Source organism: Mustelus asterias, chromosome 20 (assembly GCF_964213995.1).
Source record: "Mustelus asterias chromosome 20, sMusAst1.hap1.1, whole genome shotgun sequence".
Lineage (NCBI taxonomy): Eukaryota > Metazoa > Chordata > Chondrichthyes > Carcharhiniformes > Triakidae > Mustelus > Mustelus asterias.
This window is the reverse complement of record NC_135820.1, coordinates 26,061,118-26,075,966: the sequence shown is the minus strand read 5'-3', so window position 1 is coordinate 26,075,966 and position 14,849 is coordinate 26,061,118.

Here is a 14,849-nt window from a genome sequence, read left to right as displayed (position 1 = left end):
TTTAAAGTGATTTCATTGTCTCTAGTTTCATCAAAAAACAAGTTACTGCGTATTGTATGCTTATCATCAGAGGGCTCTGCATTATTTGTTAATGTTAGTGCCTCTGCTTCCACTGAGATGCAATCATCCTGAACTTCCATGACAAAACTTCTAACTGAGGCTAACAATTATGAAGCATTCAACAAAGTTGTATCAACATTTTGCAGTGATTTGCTGATGGCCTTGATACTTTGCAGTAATTGTTTCCACAAAACTGTAGGAACTGCATTTTGGTACCTTTCGAACTTCTCTGCTAAGGATTTTGCTTCAGTCTCCACACATGGCTTCTCTGAATTTGATGTAGCTATGTCTGATAAGCATTCCTTTATATTGACAGTTTCAGTTCAGCTTCAAAGCCGAAACAGCATCTATCTGTATGAGTGGACCAAAAATTGGTGGCACAAATTCTTTTGACTATCAAATGTTTTCTATGTGCCTGTTCCAAGCATGATTGTAGCATATTCCACTGATGCGTGGAGACCGAAAAAAGGCATAAAAGTTTTGAACAAAGGCAAAACAATATATGGCTCACTCACTGGATTCAGCTGCTGCATTGCTAATTAAATTCAAAGAGTGACAAGAATATGGGGTAAATAATGCACAGGGCTTGCATTGTTCAGTCTTGCTGATAGACCTGAATATTTTCCTGCCATATTTGCAGCATTATCGAAGCTTTGCCCACACAATTTTTGATGTCCAAATCTAAATTTGCAATGATTTCCAAAACAATTGTCTCCAGGCCCACAGCAGTGTGGGATTGGAGCTGGATGAAACAAAGAAATCACTCTCCAACTTCACCATACTGGTCACATATCTTAAAATTAATGTTAAATGGTCTACATGACTCACATCTAGTGCTGAATCAACCATTATGGTGGAGTTTTTGCCATCTTTAATTGCATTGATGAATTAGTTTCTGAGCCACTCTGCCATTATAAACAAAAACAAAGAAAGGTACAGCACAGGAACAGGCCTTTCGGCCCTCCAAGCCTGCACTGATCATGATGCCTGCCTAAACTAAAGCCGCATGCACTTACGGAGTCCATATCCTTCCATTCCCATCCTATTCATGTGTTCATCTAGTTGCCCCTTAAATGCCGCTATCGTACCTGCTCCCACCACCTCCCCGGGCAGTGCGTTCCAAACAATCACCACCCTCTGTGTAAAAAACTTGCCTCGCACATCTCCTCTAAGCATTTCCCCACACACCTTAAACCTATGTCCCCTAGTACTTGACTTTTCTATCCTAGGAAACAGCATCTGACTATCCACTCTGTCCATGCCACTCAATCTTGTAGACCTCTCTCAGGTCACCCCTCAACCTTGTCATTTCAGTGAGAACAAACCGAGCTTATCCAACCTCTCCTCATAGCTAATACCCTCCAGACAAACAAAATCCTGGTATACCTCTTCTGTACCCTCTCCAAAGCATCCACATGTGGCGACCAGAATTGTACACAATATTCTCAACGACGCCTAACTAAGGTTCTGTACAGCTGCAGCATGACCTGCCAATTTTTATATTCAATGCCCTGACCGATGAAGGCAAGCATGCTATATGCCTTTTTGACTACCTTATCCACCTATGTTGCCACTTGAATGGTAGACATGTACACCCAGATCTCTCTGCCTAAGGGTTCTACCATTTACTTTATAATTCCTACATGCATTGGATCTTCCAAAACGATTACCTCACACATGTCCGGATTAAACTCCATCTGCCATTTCTCCGCCCAAGTCTCGAACCGGTCTGTCTATACCTTGCTGTATCCTCTGACAATCCTCTTTACCATCCGCAACTCCACCAATTTTTGTGTCATCTGCGAACTTACTAATCAGACCATTTTCCTCCAAATCATTAAATATACTATGAACAACAAACTGATCCCTGTGGAACACCGTCAATGATGTGGAGATGCCGGCGTTGGACTGGGGTGAACACGGTAAGAAGTCTCATAACACCAGGTTAAAGTCCAACAAGTTTATTTGGTAGCAAATACTTATGGTAAAGCTTATGGTATTTGCTACCAAATAAACCTGTTGGACTTTAACCTGGTGTTGTGAGACTTCTTACCGTGAACACGGTATGCTCCGGTTTCCTCCCACAGTCCAAAGATGTGCGGGTTAGGTCGATTGGCCAGGTTAAAAATTGCCCCTTAGAATCCTAAGATGCGTAGGTTAGAGGGATTAGTGGGTAAATATGTGGGGGTAGGGCCTGGGTGGGATTGTGGTCGGTGCAGACTCGATGGGTCGAATGGCTTCCTTCTGCACTGTAGGGTTTCTATGATTTCTATGAACACCGTCAATCACAGCCTTCCATTCAGAAAAACAACCCTTTGTCTTCTATGGCCAAGCCACTTCTGTACCCAACTTGCCAGCTCTCCTCTGATCCCGTGTGACTTCGCCTTTCGTACCAGTCTACCATGAGGTACCTTGTCAAAGGCTTTACTGAAGTCCATGTATACAACATCCACTGCCTTTCCCTCATCTATCATCTTCTTTACTTCCTCAGAAAACCCGATCAAGTTAGTGAGGCACAACCTCTCTTCACAAAACCATGCTATCTATCACTAATAAGTCCATTTGTATCCAAATCTGAATAAATCCTGTCCCGAAGAATCTTTTCCAGTAATTTCCCTACCACTGATAACGCTCACTGGCCTATTATTTCCTGGATTATTCCTGCTGCCTTCTTAAACAATGGAACAACATTGGCTATCCTCTAGTCCTCTGGAACTTCACCTGTAGCCAATGAGGATGCAAAGATTTCTGTCAAGGCCCCAGTAATTTCCGCCCCTGCCTCCTTCAGTATTCTGGGGTAGATCCCAACAGGCTCTGGGGACTTATCTACTTTAATGCTTTTTAAGACGCCCAACACGTCCTCCTTTTTTATATTGACATGACCCAGAATATCGTCACACCCTACCCTAGGCTTTTTATTCATCAAGTCCCTCTCTTTGGTGAAAACTGAGGCAAAGTAATGCAGTTAGTATCTTGCCCATTTCCTCTGCTTCCATACATAGATTCCCTCCACTACCCTTGAGTGGACCAACCCTTTCCCTGGCTACCCACTTGCTCTTTACATATGTACAAAATGCCTTAGGATTTTCTTTTCATGACCCCTTTTAGCCCTCCTACTTCTTCTTTAAGTTCCTTCCTACGTTCTTTATATACTTCAAGGGCTTCATCTGCCCTAAGCCTTTTAGACCTTACAAATGTTTCCTTTTTCTTTCTGACAAAGCTCATAATATCCCTGATTATTCAGGGTTCCTGATATTTGCCACACTTATCCTTCATCCTCACAGGTACATTCCAATCAACTGACATTTGAAAGACACCCAAATGTCAGATGTTGATTTGCCCTCAAGCAGCCTCCCCCAATCTCCGGATCCTGCCTAATAGAACATAGAAAAACTACAGCACAAACAGGCCCTTCGGCCCCACAACTTGCGCCTACCTAGGCTTATATATAGGCTTACCTTTAATCCTCAATCCTATTAAGTCCCATGTACTCATCCAGAAGTCTCTTAAAAGACCCTATCGAGTTTGCCTCCATCACCACTGATGGCAGCCGATTCCACTCATCCACCACCCTCTGAGTGAAAAACTTACCCCTGACATCTCCTCTGTACCTACTCCCCAGCACCTTAAACCTGTGTCCTCTCATAGCAGCCATTTCAGCCCTGGGAAAAAGCCTCCGAGAATCCACCTGATCTATACCTCTCAACATCTTGCACACCTCTATCAGGTCACCTCTCATCCTTTGTCTCTCCAGGGAGAAAAGACCGAGCTCCCTCAACCTATCCTCATAAGGCATGCCAACCAATCCAGGCAACATCCTTGTAAATCTTCTCTGCACCCTTTCTACATCCTTCCTGTAATGAGGCGACCAGAACTGAGCATAGTACTCTAAGTGGGGTCTGACGAGGGTCTTAAAAAGCTGCATCATTATCTCCCGACTCCTAAACTCAATCCCTCGATTGATGAAGGCCAGCACACCATACGCCTTCTTAACCACCTCCTCTACCTGTGAGGCCAATTTAAGAGTCCTATGGACCCGGACTCCAAGGTCCTTCTGATCCTCTACACTGCTAAGAGTCTTACCCTTGATATTATACTCCTTCATCCCATTTGACCTGCCAAAATGGACCACTACACATTTATCCGGGTTGAAGTCCATCTGCCACTTCTCCGCCCAGTCTTGCATCCTATCTATGTCCCTCTGCAGCTTCCGACATCCCTCCAAACTATCCACAACACCACCAACCTTTGTGTCGTCGGCAAACTTACCGACCCATCCCTCCACTTCCTCATCCAGGTCATTTATGAAAATGACAACAGCAAGGGTCCCAGAACAGATCCCTCGGGGAATCCACTGGTGACCGACCTCTATTCAGAAAAAGACCCATCTACAACCAGTTCTGGATCCACAAGGCAACAGCCCCTTGGATCCCATGCCCTCTCACTTTCTCGAGAAGTCTTGCATGGGGGACCTTATCGAACGCCTTGCTGAAGTCCATGTAAACCACATCTACCGCTTTTCCTTCGTCAATGTGTTTAGTCGCATTTTCAAAGAACTCCACCAGGCTCGTAAGGCACAATTTGCCTTTGACAAAGCCGTGCTGACTACTTTTGAGCACACTAAACTTCTCTAAATGTTCATAAATCCTGTCCCTCAGGATCTTCTCCATCAACTTATCAACCACTGAGGTTAGACTCACCGGTCGGAAATTTCCTGGGCTATCCCTATTCCCTTTCTTAAATATAGGAACCACATCCGCAATCCTCCAATCCTCCGGAACCTCTCCCGTCTCCATCGACGACGCAAAGATCATCGCCAGAGGCTCTGCAATCTCTTCCCTCGCCTCCCACAGTAACCTGGGGTACATCCCATCCGGACCCGGCGACTTATCTATCTATCTATTCAAAATTTCCAACACATCCTCTTTCTTAATATCGACAAACTCAATCTTTTCAGTCCGCCGCAATCCTGTAGTACAACCACCCAGGTCTTTTTCCACCGTGAATACCAAGGTAAAGTATTCATTAAGCACCTCTGCTATTTCTTCCGGTTCCGTATAGATTTTCTCACCTTCACCTTTTATAGGTCCTATTCCTTCACATCTCATCCTTTTACTCTTCACATATTTATAGAACGCCTTAGGGTTCTCCTTAATCTTACCTGCCAAGGCCTTCTCGTGACCCCTTCTGGCTCTCCTAATTTCCTTCTTAAGTCCCTTCCTACAAGCCGTATACTTATCTGGATCCCCATCATCGCCTAGCTCTCTGAACCTATTGTACGCTTTCCTTTTCCTTTTGACTAGGTTCAGCACAGCTTTCGTGCACCACGGTTCCCATAACCTACCAAAACCTCCCTGTCTCATCGGAACGTTGTCATGTAGAACTCCAGACAAACATTCTAATGTTGTTATAGTGATGGAGTCATCTGGTTTGTGCGTTAAAAAGTTGGTGCCTATCAGGCTCTGATTGGTGCTCCCACAGCTACCTCTCAGTATGGTATGGGCCCCCCCATTGGCCGGGGCCCTGCGCTACAGCACTGTATGTTTCATTGCAAGCCGGTCTCTGGTAGGATAACACATTGTAGAGTAGGGGACAAGATACAGGGACACACACGGTACAGAAGTACACAGAATAAAATATCATGCAGGTTACAGAAGTAACACAGAACACAGTAATACACAGATACAATAAGTAACACACCAAATACAGTAATTCACTAAATACAGTAATGCTGAGGGTGTGTTCTTGTAACATACAGGGTACAGTAACTCTAGACTCCAGCACCACACATTGTATAGGACATAGGGTGCAGTTACACACAGGGTACTGTAATACAGAGGATATAGTCTGTGTAACAGAGGGTAGAGTAACACACAGGGCATATTAACACACAGGGCAGAGTAACATGTGGCACATGTGTATCTATGTATATTTATGCGTGTGGTTGTGTATGTCTGTATGTGTTTGTGTGTGTCTATGCTTATAGAGTCAAAGAGGTTTACAGCATGGAAACAGGCCCAACTTGTCCATGACACCCCTTTTTTTTAACAAAGCAATAAGATAGTCCCAATTGTCCGCATTTGGCCCATATCCCTCTATATCCACCTTACCCATGTAATTGTCTAAAAGCTTTTTAAAAGACAAAATTGTACCCGCCTCTACTACTACTATCTCTGGCAGCTTGTTCCAGACACTCACCACCCTGTGTGTGAAAAAATTGCTCCTCTGAACCCTTTTGTATCTCTCCCCTCTCACCTTAAACCTATGCCCTCTAGTTTTAGACTCACCTACCTTTGGGAAAAGATATTGACTATCTAGCTGATCTATGCCCCTCATTATTTTATAGACCTCTATAAGATTACCCTTAAGCCTTCTACACTCCAGAGAAAAAAGTCCCAGTCTATCCAGCCTCTCCTTATAACTCAAACCATCGAATCCTGGTAGCATCCCAGTTAAATCTTTTCTGCACTCTTTCTAGTTTAATAATATCCTTTCTATAATAGGGTGACCAGAACTGTACACAAGATTCCAAGTGTGGCCTTACCAATGTCTTGACCAACTTCAACAAGACATCCCAACTCCTGTATTCAACGTGTATCTTTGTGTGTTTATGTGTGTGCTGATGGATATGAGTGTCTATGTAGATGCATGTCTGTTTTTGTTTGCATGTTTATGTGTATTGTGTGTTTGTGTGTGCGCTTACATGTGTGCATGTCTTTGTGTGTTTATCTGTGTGACTGTATGTTTTTGTGTCTATGACTATGTGTGTTTATTTGTGTGTGTGTGTGTGCTTATGTCTGTGTGTGTGTACACACCAGTGTGACAGGGACCAAAGTCTGTGTGTGTACACACCAGTGTGACAGGGACCAAAAGAATTAAAAGAAAAGATCCCAGCATGGCGTTCCAACATGGACTGGCAATATGAGATCCAGCAAGTTGACAGGGAGGAGGAATGGTAGAAGGGATGGATGAGATTTGGAATGTATTGCAGTGTTAGCAAGCTTAGGTGTCTGTAAATAATAAAAAAAGGTAACTTATTTTGGAAAGTGCAAAACCGACACTGCTCCCATTGTCTGAGAAATGACAATTTTAATCCATCGATGGACCTTCAAGCCCATCCCAGGTAAAGAACTGGGAAAACCACAGGCTGGGCCATGCAATAGCAAGTTTAGACAGGGCTGTGAAAATGGCCTGTTGTGTTCCCACTGAGGGAGAACAACTGGGATTCTGTTCCACATTTTGTGCTTTTCTCAGCCCATAGCGGGGTTCTTCTGTACTAACATGGCCACATAAATATGGGTGGGACAGGAGCAGGGAACTGTGGGAACACGATGCAAGTTTGAATGGGAAGAGACAAGGATAATGTGGTTGATACCCAAAACGATAACCATCTCCTTTCTCCATAAGCCTTGTAATTTATTTCTTTCCCTTCAAGTATCGATCCAATTCTGTTTGAAAGTTGCTGAATCCTTGCCATGCTGAAAATGCAGGCCTATGTCCTTTGGTTACCGAACCTCCTGCTCCTGGAACTAGGCTTTTTTCTTTAGTTGGTTTATCAAAACTCTGGATGTTCTGTCAAATCTTCCCTTGGCCTTCTCTATTCCAAGGAAAACAATCACAGTTTGGGTAGCACGGTGGCATAGTGGTTAGCACTGTTGCATCACAGAGCCAGGGATCCAGGTTCAATTCCAGCCTTGAGTGACTGTCTGTGTGGAGTTTGCACTTTCTCCCATGTCTGCATGGGTTTCCACCGGGTGCTCCGGTTTTCTTCCACAGTCTAAAAGTGTGCGGGTTTAGGTGGACTTGCCATGCTAAATTGCCCCTCAGTGTCAGGGGTTAGCAGGGTAAATACCTGGGATTCGGGGATATGGCCTGGGTGGGATTGTTGTTGGTGCAAGCTTAATGGGCCAAATGGCCTCCTTCTGCACTGTAGGGATTCTATGATTTCTCTAGTATCTCCAACTCACTGGAGTTTTACATTAAATCTCACCCACACTCTCTCTAAGGCTTTGACATGCTTCCAAAAATGGAGTGTCCAAACCTGAACACAATACTCCAGCTGTGGCCTGACTAGTGTTTAATAAGGTTGCTTTTGTACGTTGTATGTTTCTATATATGAAGTTAAGGATCCCGAATCTCATTCTACTAGCCTTCTCAACTTGCCTTGCCACCTTGAAAGACTTGTTTATGTATACCCCCAGGGTCTCTCAGTTACTGCTGCATCCCTCCCCCCACTTAAACTTGTCCATTTAGTTTAGATTGCTGGCTCTTCAACCCTCCTGCCAAAGTAATCACGTGATACTTCTCTGTGCTAAATTCCATCTGCCATTTGTCCACTTCACCAGTCTGTCCAAATCCTCCTGAAGCAGACTCATCCTCCTCATTGCTTGCTACATTCCTGAGTTTTGTGTCATTTGCCAACTTTGAAACAATGCCCAGTGTACCCAAGTTTTTTTCCATTCCAATTCCCTTCCCGTACCTAATGGTCATGAAGGCAGACTTTCGTTCATTTCCATAGCTAGTAATTCCCAGAACAGATCGCTAGTCTGTCTTACAGCTTGAGTGGCAACACTCCACATCAAGCGTGGCTGACCAGGAGTCTCTCCCATAAGACATAGGAGCAGAATTAGGCCACTCGGCCCATCATGTCTGCTCTACCATTCAATCATGGCTGATATTTTTCTCATCCCCATTCTCCTGCCTTTTCCCCATAACCCCAGATCCCCTTATTAATCAAGAACCTATCTATCTCTGTCTTAAAGACACTCAATGACCTGGCCTCCACAGCCTTCTGCGGCAAAGAGTTCCACAGATTCACTATTCTCTGGCTGAAAAAATTTCTCCTCATCTCAGTTTTAAAGGATCATCCTTTTAACCTGAGGTTGTGCCCTCTGGTTCTAGTGGAAACATCCTCTCCATGTCCACTCTATCCAGGCCTCACAGTATCCTGTAAGTTTCAATCAGATCCCCTCTCATCCTTCTAAACTCCAACGAGTACAGACCCAGAGTCCTCAACCATTCCTCATACAACAAGCTCTTCATTCCAGGTATCTTTCTTGTGAACCTCCTCTGGACCCTTTACAAGGCCAACACATCCTTCCTTAGATATGGGGTCCAAAACTGCTCACAATACTCCAAATGGAGTCCGACCAGAGCCTTATACAGCCTCAGAAGTACATCCCTGCTCTTGTATTCTAGCCCTCTTGACATGAATGTGGGTGGCATGGTGGCGAGCATTGCTGTCTCACAGCGCCAAGGACCCGGGTTCAATTCCCAGCTTGGGTGACTGTCTGTGTGGAGTTTGCACATTCTCCCCGAGTCTGCGTGGGTTTCCTCCGTGTGTTCCGGTTTCCTCCCATAGTCCAAAGATGTGTGGTGTAGGTTGATTGGCCTTGCTAAATTGATTCTAGTGTCAGGGGATTAGCGGGTAAATATGTGGGATTAAGGAAGTGGGGACTAGGTGGAATTGTGGCCCATGCAGATTTGATGGGCCGAGTGGCCTCCTTCTGTACTGTCGGACTCTATGATCGATGAATGCTAACATTGCATTTGCCTTCCTAACTGCTGACTGAACCTGCATGTTAACCTTAACAGAATTGTAAACAATGACTCCCAAGTTCCTTTGTGTTTCTGATTTCCTAAGCATTTTCCCATTTAGAAAATAGTCTACGCCTCATTCCTCTTTCTAAAGTGCATAACCTCACAGTTTTCCACATTACATTCCATCTGCCACTTCTTTGCCCACTCTCCTAACCTGTCCAAGTCCTTCTGCAGCCCCCGCTTCCTCAATACTACCTATCCCTCTACATATCTTTGTATCATCTGCAAACTTAGCAACAGTGCCTTCAGTTCCTTCTTCCAAACTGTTAATGTATATTGTGAAAAGTTGTGGTCCCAGCACTGACCCCTGAGGCACACCACTAGTCACCGGCTGCCATCCTGAAAAAGACCCCTTCATCCCCACTCTCTGCTTTCTGCCAGTCAACCAATCCTCTTTCCATGCCAGGATCTTACCCTTAACAGCATGGGCTCTTCACTTATTTAACAGCCTCCTGTGCAGCACCTTGTCAAAGGCCTTCTGGAAATCTAAATAAATCACGTCAACTGGTTCTCCTTTATCTAACTTCCTTGTTACCTCCTCAAAGAACTCTAACAGATTTGTCAGACATGACCTTCCCTTGACAAAGCCGTGCTGACTCTGTCCTACTTCAGCATGCACATCCAAGTACTCTGTGATCACATCTTTAATAATAAGAACAGAAGAACATAAGAACTAGGAGCAGGAGTAGGCCAGTTGGCCCCTCGAGCCTGTCCGCCATTCAATAAGGTCATGGCTGATCTTTTCGTGGACTCAGTCTGCCTGCTCACCATAACCCTTAATTCCTTTACTGATCAAAAATTTATCTATCCTTGCCTTCAAAACATTCAATGAGATAGCCTCAACTGCTTCACTGGACAGATTCACAACCCTTTGTGTGAAGAAGTTCCTCCTCAACTCAGTCCTAAATCTGCTTCCCCTTATTTTGAGGCTATGTCTCCTAGTTCTAATTTCACCCGCCAGTGGAAACAATTTCCCTGCTTCTATCTTTATATAAACGATGTGGAAGAAGGTGTAACTGGGGTGATCAGTAAGTTTGCGGACGACACAAAAATGGCTGGACTTGCAGATAGTGAGGAGCATTGTCAGAGGCTACAGAAGGATATAGATAGGCTGGAAATTTGGGCAAAGAAATGGCAGATGGAGTTCAATCCTGATAAATGCGAAGTGATGCATTTTGGTAGAAATAATGTCGGGAGGAGCTATACGATAAATGGCAGAACCATAAAGGGTGTAGATACGCAGAGTGACCTGGGTGTGCAAGTCCACAGATCCTTGAAGGTGACGTCACAGGTGGAGAAGGTGGTGAAGAAGGCATATGGCATGCTTGTCTTTATAGGACGGGGCATAGAGTATAAAAGTTGGGGTCTGATGTTACAGATGTATAGAACGTTGGTTCGGCCGCATTTGGAATACTGCGCCCAGTTCTGGTCGCCACACTACCAGAAGGATGTGGAGGCTTTGAAGAGAGTACAGAGGAGGTTTACCAGGATGTTGCCTGGTATGGAGGGGCTTAGTTATGAGGAGAGATTGGGTAAACTGAGGTTGTTCTCCCTGGAAAGACGGAGGATGAGGGGAGACTTAACAGAGATGTATAAAATTATGAAAGGCATAGATAGGGTGAACGGTGGGAAGCTTTTCCCCAGGTCGGTGGTGACGTTCATGAGTGGTTATAGGTTCAAGGTGAAGGAGGGGAGGTTTAACACAGATATCAGAAGGACATATTTTACACAGAGGGTGGTGGGGGCCTGGAATGCGCTACCAGGCAAGACGGTGGAGGCGGACACACTGGAACGTTTAAGACTTATCTAGATAGCCACATGAACGGACTGGGAATGGAGGAAAACAAAAGAATGGTCTAGTCTGGACCAGGGAGCGGCACGGGCTTGGAGGGCTGAAGGGCCTGTTCCTGTGCTGTATTGTTCTTTGTTCTTTGTTCTCTTTATCTATTCCCTTCATAATCTTATATGTTTCTATAAAATCTCCCCTCATTCTTCTGAATTTCAATGAGTATAGCCCCAGTCTACTCAGTCTCTCCTCATAAGCCAACCCTCACAACTCCCGAATCAACTTAGTGAATCTCCTCTGCACTCCCTCCAATGCCAGTATATCCTTTCTCAAGTAAGGAGTCCAAAACTGTACACAGTACTCCAGGTGTGGCCTCACCAGCACCTTATACAGCTGCAACATAATCTTGCTGTTTTTAAACTCCATCCCTCTAGCAATAAAGGACAAAATTCCATTTGCCTTCTTAATTACCTGCTGCACCTGCAAACCAACTCCTTGAGATTCCTGCACAAGGACACCCAGGTCCCTCTGCACGGCAGCATGCTGCAATTTTTTACCATTTAAATAATAGCCTATTTTGCTGTTATTCCTACCAAAATGGATGACCTCACATTTACCAACATTGTACTCCATCTGCCAGACCCTCACCCACTCACTTAGACTATCTATATCCCTTTGCAGACTTTCAGCGTCCTCTGCACACTTTGCTCTGCCACCGATCTTAGTGTCATCTGCGAATTTTGACACACTACACTTGGTCCCGAACTCCAAATCATCTATGTAAATCGTAAACAATTGCGGTCCCAACACTGATCCCTGAGGCACACCACTAGTCACTGATCGCCAACCAGAAAAACACCCATTTACCTCTACTCTTTGCTTTCTGTTAATTAACCAATCCTCTATCCATGCTAATACATTACCCGTAACACCGTGCACTTTTACCTTATGTAGCAGTCTTTGATGCGGCACCTTGTCAAATGCCTTCTGGAAATCCAGATAGACCACATCCACAGGTTCCCCATTGTCTACTGCACATGTAATGTTCTCAAAGAATTCCACCAAATTAGTCAAACATGACCTTCCTTCATGAACCCATGCTGTGTCTTACCAATGGAACAATTTATATCCAGATGTCTTGCTATTTCTTCCTTGATGATAGATTCAAGCATTTTCCCTACGACAGAAGTTAAGCTAACCAGCCTATAGTTACACGCTTTTTGTCTACCTCCTTTTCTAAACAGTGGTGTCACATTTGCTGTTTTCCAATCTGCGGGAACCGCCCCAGAGTCCAGCAAATTTTGGTAAATTACCACTAGTGCATTTGCTATTTCTCCCGCCATCTCTTATTACCCTGGGATGCATTCCATCAGGACCAGGAGACTTGTCTACCTTTAGCCCCATTAACTTGCCCAACACTATCTCTTTCGTGATAATGATAGTTTCTAGGTCCTCACCTGCCATAGCCTTCCTGTCATCGATTTTTGTCATGTTATTTGTGTCTTCCACTGTGAAGACCAACACAAAATACCTGTTCAATGCCTCAGCCATTTTCTCATTTCCAGTTATTACATCCCCCTTCTTGTCCTCTAAATGATCTATGTTTACTTTAGCCAATCTTTTTTGTTTTATATATTTGTAGAAACTTTTGCTATCTGTTTTTATACTCTGAGCTAGTTTACTCTCATAATCCATCTTCCTTTTCCTTATAGCTTTTTTCATGGCTTTCTGCTGACCTTTAAAGATTTCCCAATCCTCTAGGTTCCCACTAATCTTTGCCAATTTGTATGCATTTTCTTTCAATTTGATACCCTCCTTTATTTCCTTAGATATCCATGGCTGATTATCTCTTTTTCTACAGTCCTTCCTTATCACTGGTATATACTTTTGCTGAGCACTGTGAAAGATCGCTTTGAAGGTCCTCCACTGTTCCTCAATTGTCTCATCATAAAGCTTTTGCTTCCAGTCTACCTTAGCCAACTCCTCCCTCATCCCTTTATAGTCTCCTTTGTTTAAGCACAAGACACTGGTATTGGAATTTACCTTCTCACACTCCATCTGTATTTTAAATTCAACCATACTGTGATCACTTCTTCCAAGAGGATCCCTAACTGCAAGATCATTAATTATTCCCGTCTCATTACACAGGACCAGATCTAGGATAGCTTGCTCCCTTGTTGGTTCCATTACATACTGTTCAAGGAAGCTATCACAGGTACATTCCATGAACTCCACCTCAAGGCTGCCTTGGCTGACCTGGTTTGACCAATTGATATGTAGATTAAAATCCCCCATGATAATTGCTGTACCATTTTTACATGCATCAGTTATTTCTTTGTTTATTTCTCGCCCCACCATGATGTCATTATTTGGTGGCCTATAGACTACGCCTATCAGTGACTTTTTCTCCTTACTATTTCTAATTTCCACCCAAATGGATTCAACCTTTTTTTCCATAGAACCTATATCATCTCTCACTGCCGCCCTGATATCATCCTTAAATATCAGAGCTACACCACCTCCCTTACCTTCCTATCGGCCCCTCCAAACAGTCTGATACCCCTGGATATTTAACTCCCAGTCGGGACCATCTTGCAACCATATCTCTGTAATGGCCACCAAATCATACTCGTTCGCAATGATTTGTGCTGTCAACTCATTTACCTTGTTTTGAATGCTACAAGCATTCAGATAAAGTGCCCTTCTGCTAGTATTTGTACCTTCTTTTTGAATTCTAACACTTCCATTAATAACATCTCCTGAGTCCTCTTTTCTTTTAACTTTTTTCCTGATTTTTAATGTAGTTGGAACATTCTCCCCACATTTTCTCCTTGCATAGGTTCCCATCCCCCTGGCATATTAGTTTAAATCCTCCCCAACCGCTCTAGCAAACACTCCCCCTAGGACATCAGTCTCAGTGCTGCCCAGGTGTAACCTGTTCAATTTGTACAGGTCCCACCTCCCCCAGAACCAGCCCCAATGCCCCAGGAATCTGAAACCCTCCCCTTGACACCATCTCTTCAGCCACGCATTTATCCGATATATCCTCTAATTTCTACTCTGACTAGCACATGGCATCGGCAATAATCCTGAGATCACTACCTTTGAGGTCCGGTTTCTTAACTTTCTTCCTCGCTCCCTGTATTCTGCTTTAAGGACCTCATCCTTTTTTTGCCCATATCGTTAGTACCAATGTGCACTACGACCACTGGCTGCTCGCCCTCCCCCTTCAGATTGTCCAAAACATCCTTGACCCTAGCACTAGGGAGGCAACATACCATCCTGGAGTCTCATTTGCGGCCACAGAAAAACCTGTCCATTTCCTTACAGTTGAATCCCCTATAACTATAATGGACTCTAAAATCTTGCCAATGACCGAAGTCAAGCTAACCGGCCTATAATT